This window comes from Ananas comosus, linkage group 16, assembly GCF_001540865.1.
Source record: "Ananas comosus cultivar F153 linkage group 16, ASM154086v1, whole genome shotgun sequence".
Taxonomy (NCBI): domain Eukaryota; kingdom Viridiplantae; phylum Streptophyta; class Magnoliopsida; order Poales; family Bromeliaceae; genus Ananas; species Ananas comosus.
In genome coordinates, this window is record NC_033636.1 from 991,842 (window position 1) to 999,877 (window position 8,036).

Here is an 8,036-nt window from a genome sequence, read left to right on the forward strand (position 1 = left end):
ATTGGTATGCGGAGGATTGTATATATTTAGAGTGTTGTTATAGTATATAGTTTTTACTTTACTTTAATATATACTGTTGTTAAATTTTAGTTAATTTTGATGAATAAATTTTTTGATGTTTTGTATGTATAAGATATATTCTTATGCATATGGTGGGTCTGTTGACATAACCCGTACTTCTGCTGTAACTCGGGACATGACACATGATATCCGCTTCATTTATTTTTTTTTAAAAATAATCTTAGTTGAAAATGTGAAGCAACTAGATTTCAAACTTGAAATCTCGAGTATAAACCACCAACCTCTCTTTGTCACTTGTACTAGAGACAATAAAGATAGGAATAGAGAAATTAAATGAGAGGAGGGAGATGGGGATAAAAAAAAGGCGAGAGTTTACGTCTAAAGAGAGACACAAGGTTAGAGAAAAAAGAAGAAAAAAGAATATAGTGGACAATAAACGAAGAAAGAGAGGCGAAAAAAGAATGAGTTGGATTGGAAGTTTTATGATTTTTCGAATCTTCTATTGATAGGAGAATATATACCCTCTTTCAAAGGATTAGATTCTTATATTAGAGTGAATGACATTGCCAAATAATCCAACACTACCAATCAAATTATTTGGTGTACGTTAGCTAGATATCATCATATATGGTTTATTCCTATTGGATTAGTTTAGTAAGAATTTTAAAAAGAAAATGCAAAACAAATGCACTCTATCAATTATATTGCATAAAATGAACTCCAAATTAATCATATTTTATTATTTAAGATCGTAAAAGTTTTAATTAGAGATCATACGATAATTTTATATTAAAATAATAATATTTAAAAAAATTGTTTTTGTACTTTTGTACAATGGGGAGATTTTTATTGGATGTTATTATTTTTTTCGTGTGGCGAACAAAGACTTTTCTACTATGATGCCATATTTGTTTGGCTTAGTTATACTATACTATACTTAGGATGTTAATGGGTACGGATATTTGAAATTTTATCTGAATCTGAAATAGAATTCGAAAGGAGCGGATTTATCTGATGCTAAATGGATATAGATTCTGATATGAATATCCAAAAATAAAAATTCGACGGATATGAATTCGGATGGATTTTGACTATACCCGACCCGAAACCGAACCCGACCGTAACCCAATCCAAACCCGAATTTATATAATATGTATATAAAAATTTGATATTATATTTGAATTTGTATTTTAAAAATTTAGATTTAGTGTAATATATTTTGAAATATTGAAAAGAGAAATAGTTGTTTTGGGTTCGGATTTTGAATTTTTGGTCGGGTTCGGGTTTGGGTATGGATTTTAAAATCCGTCGGGTTCAGGTTCGGATTTGGGTTCAAATTTCGGGTTTAGAGTTGGGTTTGGATTTGGGTTCGGATTTTTAAAATCCGATCCGTTGACATTCCTAACTGTACTATGTTTTACAAATTTGTTTTAGTTCTTACAATGTTTTTTTTTTTTTTTTTAAAAGGCACTGCCCAACTATTTCTTTTTTCGTTTTTTTTCGATCCTTGCGCTATAAGCAATCCATCTATAATTTTATATAAAGGCGGTTAAAAAATACTAGTTAAACGTTGCATGGCATATATTCAACTTATTTTAACATAAAAAATAACAAAATATATAAAAATATCAAAAGTAATTAAAAATAACTTGATATAAATTTTTAATGAATTTACGGTGAAGATTTATTTTATATTTTTTTAACAATTTAACTAGTGTCACCTAAAATAGTAAAATGAGAAATAAAAATAAGAAAATTCATATAGGATATTTATTTTGGCTTAACTACATTCATACACACTACTTTAAAATCTTTTTTATTTATTTGGTCAATTATTTTTTTTTTAATTTTAAATACTATAATGATTTTTTTTTTTTTTTTCAAAGTCCAGTCGTGCCTGTGCCGTCAACAGAGTTAGCATTTAAAACAAAAACTCGCAACTCCGTTAATGGAGTGCTCATCTTGGAGGAAAAAAGTGAGATATTTGGCAGAAAAAAAAAGAATAAAACATTTTTATAATATAAAAAGGGTAAAATATTAAAAATTAATCAAAATTAAGTATTTAATATATAATTAACTAAATTTTTTTAACAGATTCTAACGGCATGCACAGATTTGAAAATATAAGAACATTTACAAAAATAATATACAAAAATTAAATTTGACAGAAATATATTTACTATTCACTATATTTATAAAAACCTGTATAAAATTAATGCTAAAATAAATTAGGTGTATCTTATGCACTCTGTTTAGAATATAAGTATAACATTGCTCATTTTGTTTAGTAAATTGGGTGGTGGTCTCTTGTGTGATCGATCATCAGGCTAGGGCTGGCAAATGAGCGAGCCGGCTTGCGTTCGACTCGCGTTTGACTCGATATTTGGCTCGCTCGAGCTCGACTCGAAATTAAATGAGCCGAGCTTGAACAAAAAAAAAGGCTCGAAATTCATTTCAAATCGAGTTTGAGTATTACTCGGCTCGTTCGAATTAGGCTTGAAAAGCTCGAAAAGCTCGAATATATATATATATATAGTAGAGCTACTATGCTATCGAAAGTATAGAAATTTGGTGCCTTCGATTTTTTGATTCTTAGATCAATCCCTTTAATCGTTTCTTATCTTTGGATTAATATTATTATTACCTTGTAGGGACCACTCAATCCTAAGAGTATTATTTAATCCTAGGGGAGACCGCAATCATCCCAACCATACAATTTTTAATCAAAGGGTCAAAAATTCAAAAACATTAAATCCTCTATATTTTCGATAGCATCCCAATCATACAATTTTTAATCAAAGAGTCAAAAATTTAAAAACATCAAATCCTCTATATTTTCGATAGCATAGTAGTTCTACACCATATATATATATATTAAAAAATATATAAATATAATATATTTTAATTATATATAGGCTGAGTGAATAATCTGAGTTTAGTTAAAATTGGGCCAATATTGTTGGCCTATAAAAACAAACCTAATAGACAAATAAAATAGCAAAATTTTACTAAATTTATATTTCCTTTCTTTCTTTTTTTCTTTCACAGAGCTCTAAATTTTCAATATGTTTCTCTCTTTCTATTTTTCTGTCTCTCACCCCAAGTGGCCAAACCGGTAGCCCTCTAAGTTACCAAGTAACATCATATGCCCGCCGTTGCCTACCTTGCTATTAGCTTTAATTGTATGCTTGAGAAAATATACAAAATATTTTTAAGTAAAAAAATTATTATTCATTATAAATTTTATTTATATATATGATTGGATAGTTTAATCAATATTTATTTATATAATTTATTATTTTTTTGACTGTATAATGAAAATGAATAATATGGAGATTGAAGGCGGAGAAAAGACATTATGAGGCTGAAAAATTAGATATTCAACTCATAAATTATTTTTTTATATTATATTACTATATTTCATTATTTTTATGTATCTTTTAGTATTAGCACTATTTTTGTATCAAATTATAGAATAATGTTCTATACAAATTAAACTATTGATCGTATAATGTTAGAATTTCGGCGGCTTGTTTAGGCTCGAGCTCGCTCGACTTGAAATTAGGCTCGCTCGAGCTCGCTTCGAATTAATTTTAAACCAAAATGGCTTAAATTTCAGAACTCGAAATTAATTTTAAGCGAATTTGAGCCGAGGTAAACTTGCTCGACCTCGGCTCGTTTCCACCCCTACATCAGGTCTTCCCAACCTTTAAAAAAAAAAAAAAAAAAAAAAACCCGAAAATTTTCAAAAGAATCACAAAAGCATCTCTGAAATCTTTCTGTATCTCTCGGAATACGCGCTTCTCCTCTCTCTCTCTCATATCTTGGTTTCTCGAGAAGCCAAAAACAGCAGCAGCAGCAGTGTGGTGGAGAAAAATCAGCAGCAAAAGAACAAAAAAAGGAATTGCACCAGCGCAGGCAGGCAGCACAGCACACAGCACACTCCCTCCCAAGAAGCACCAAACCACATCCTACACACCCCTGACACCCTCTCCCCCCTTTTGCCCCTCCCTCTCTCTCTCTCTCTCTCTCTCTCTCTCTCTATTTTGAACACAACAACAGCAGCAACAGCAGCGGCAAAAAGAAGAAGGGTTTCTTGCTTTGCTTCCCTTTTCTTTATTTCTTGTCTGCTCCCCTTGTTCGGGACAACCCCATCTTTCTGCCCTCTCCTCCTCCCTTTCCCCTTCTTCTCCTTCTGCTTCTTCTTCTCCTACCCACCAACACATTAATGTTGCCAGAGACTAAAACCACCATGACCACCACCACTACCACCACCACCACCACCAGCAACAACAACAGAACAGCCACTAAGACCCACCCATGGCCTTTCCATCTTGCCCTCTCCAGGAAGAAGAGAAGAAAGAGGTTTGGTACTTCCCTCCCTCCCTCTCTTTCTCTCTCTCTCTCTCTCTCTTTTGATTTCCTGTTTGCTTCTTTTTGTTGTTGCTGTTATTGCCATTTCCTTTTGTAGTTTTTTCTTTGTTTGTTTGTTTAGTTGTTTGTTGAATATATGAAACTTATAGTGACTAGATATCCGAGTGACTGGATATTCGAGTAGGAGGTTCTGAGTTCGAGTTCTATTTAATTTAACTCTCTGTATCGAAAAAGCCTCGAGTGCAGATGAGAGAGAGAGAGAATTTATATTGAATATAAATGTTAAGTGTGCAAATGTATGTATAGGGAGAATTGGCTAGCTAGGAAATGTATATGAAATAGATATGATTCAATGTTGTTAAAGCATGAAATTCATTCCTGCTTCTGCCTCCAGTTTGGGGATGCACCTATAACCTGGCTTAGGTTCTCTTTTTTTTTTTTTTTTTTTTTTTTTTTTTTTTCTTGTTTGTATGTTATAATCCACTCTTCGGTTTTGAGTGGGTGTGAATGACAATGTGGCCTGAAATTCCACTTAATTGCTTTTTGATTAGCTACATTCCCATTCATTGCCTGTTCTATTAGTTAGATCTTCCACTCTATTAGTTATATGTGCTTGATCTGTTTTGGGTCACCGGTGCATGTCTCCTGGTTGTTTTTTAATAGACCATTTTGAGTTATTTAGTTAATAAATTTGTAACGATCTGACCCACTAGCAATAATAACTCATTGTGTTCAAACCACTGACCCAAAATATTTAAATTCAATTAATATTACTACAGCATACCAGCATACTTTGTTCTGCATAGTACTTAGCTCTCACTCTTTCGGCTTGTTTTCGGCTTTGATACCAATTATAACGACACGACCCGACCCGACCCCTAGCAATAATAACTCGTTGGGTCCAAACCACCGGCCCAAAATACTTAAATTCAGTTATTATTACTAGGATGTGTGGCCTCTTATATTCTCAATTATAATCCTTTTTCATCCGATTCGCGACTACTGGGGTGTTACAAAATCAATCACTTAGTAACGACTATGAGATAATTGTTAAGCAACTGGCTTGTCTATCTTGGTAGCAATTGGAGAATGATAAATTGACCTTCTAAATGTTATATTTCCTTTCACAATTATTATAGATTATCTTAGAAAAGAAGCATTTAGTATATACTTAGTGTTTGGTCGGGGAAAAGAATGGGTATGGCAATAGATATCTCCCAGACACAATGACGCATGCGCCACACCTGTGTGGAATTGGGTGGGGAAAATATCCCTATAGTTGTTACTTGTTAGAGCAGTGCTGCTTGTACACATCTTACACCCTGCCATCCAAGAGCTAGCTTTTTCACAGTTGTCTTATCACTCACCATTTTCTTAATGCTAAAAAACTAAATGGGGTTGTCTAAACCCTCGGATGGTGGGGTGTGAGATTTACACTCAAAAAGTTGGGTGTACAAATAGCATTTGTCATAGATGTTATAGCGGTATCAGGTCCCAAAACATTTTCCACATACTTGTTAAGTGGGTAGAGGCTTAAGCTACGATCAAACAGAATAAAGAGAACTAGAGAAACTCGGCGACATGTGGAAGTGGCAGAATAAACAAGTACTGAATTAAAGTGGAAGGAATTTGATTAATTAAGTAGTGCTTTGATTGAGTCTATTGCTGTGAAGTTACACCTGTAAAAGTAAAGCTTGCCTCTAACAACCTATAAGAATATGAAACCATCCTAGCTACGACTCTAACAAATTAACTTCTCAATCATTAGCCATCTAATAAAGAACATTCTGAGTAGTTCGACCAAAGCTCATAAGAAACAAAAGCTATGGTAAACATAATAAACTGATAAATTTAATTATTTTCAACTAATTGGTCTTCAATCCATAATGCCCATAAGACCAAACTCAGTGACTACCAAGTCTTTGCAAATATAAACAATTTTTTTTTTTTTTTTCACAGGATGAAGGGTTAGTAAAGATATCGACTAGTTCTTCTTGAGTTGAATAGTGCACGCACTTGATGTTGTCGTTCGTCGGTTGCTCCCGAATGAAATGGTGGCAAATTTTGATGTTTTTGGTACATTTGTGGTGCATTTGATTCTTTGTTATGGCAATCGTTGATTGATTGTCGCAATAAATGGTGTTGGCTCCTCCTAATCTTGTTGTAAATCCAATAAGACCAGCCAAAATTTGACTGCTTGGCAAGATGCAGCAGTGATTGCTACATATTTTGTTTCAGAAGATGGCAATGCTGTTGCGTGCTGTTTCTTTGAGAACCAGCACATCTGTCCTGACTCAAACTTGAGGACAGATTCACTTGTGCTTTCTATCAATCCGTCACACCACCCCAATCAGTACCAGAAAAACTACAGCAGATAAAAATGTTAGTTAACCATGACTATGGCCACCGGCCCCTTTCATTTATCTTGGGATTCTCTTTTCTATATCAAAAATGATTTCTGCTTTTATTCCAAAGTTTCACGTTTGTTCTTTTGGTGTTTTGCCAATTACAAGTAGTCCAAATCTATCGAGTACATCAAATATGTTTATCTTTTGCGAAGTAAATTGTTTTTTCCAATACAATGTTACTTCGTGCCCCCAAAAATTAGTTTGTCAAGCTAACCTCTGCCATTTCTAATTCTTGTACCATATACGATTTAAAATCGTTTTAACATTTTTTCTTGTTGTGCGAACTTCGACATATATGAAATGATCCATATAAAGGCATATAATTAAATTTTTTATACCTTCTATACCATGCTCGCGGTACTTGTTTGAGCCTATATAAAGTTTTCTTAGCTTTTACACCTTATCTTTCATAAATTTAATTTCTTAGTCTTGAATTTGCTTAAAATAACTTAATGATTCAAAACACCATTTGGAAGTGCGGACCGAACATCAAACTGAATTACTTTCCACTTGGATGAAATTCTTAAGAATATCACTTATCACTCTGCAGCTATAAATGAGATTCGTCTCATTTGGTTTCGTTTTATTGGCGCCTTACCGGAAATTTATGCTGCTTTTTATCTCAGCGATGTTCCATTTTCATTACATACCCTCCTTATCTTCTACATTTTCATTTCCAGGTACCGAGGTGATGGTCATCTGAGCAGCAGTGATACGGCAGGCTTGCGCTGATACACTAGGCTCTCTAGTCCTTTTGATTACATTAGTCGATACGCATTAGAAGACGAGGACTTGTCAGGGAAAAAAAAAAGAAAAAGAAAAAAAAAAATCTGGGAATGAAGCCATCGGTCCGGGATCATATACATATAATTTTGTATCGTGACAATTGGTAGATTTAGTAAATTGTTAGGCGATCGCAGTATTATGCCTTCGTTTTTGGTTTGATGACAAAATTTCATTCAGCTAATTCTTATTTAGATTCACTGAACAGTCTTTTTGTTGCATTAAAGTCTCTACAAAGTATATTACAGTTTTCCTTCTGTTATCTGCTGCGCAGTTTTGTTTCTTCTTGTTGCTCAGAGTGTATTTTTTTGGGGGACTAATATGGAGTTTATCACCTGGTACATCGCAATTTGAACTTAACCTCCAAATGAAAGATATGCATGTAGTTCTGTGAGGAATGTAAGTTTTGTCAATGTTGACCTCTGAGTGCAGTTTTTTTTTTTTTTTTTT

At 33.3% G+C, this 8,036-nt stretch overlaps 1 long non-coding RNA gene across 1 annotated transcript; it reads left to right on the top strand.

The window, feature by feature from the left end:
• LOC109722543 lies at window positions 4,049–7,786 on the top strand. Its single transcript, XR_002219503.1, has 2 exons — window positions 4,049–4,386; window positions 7,484–7,786. It is a non-coding gene; the product is annotated as an uncharacterized LOC109722543 (long non-coding RNA).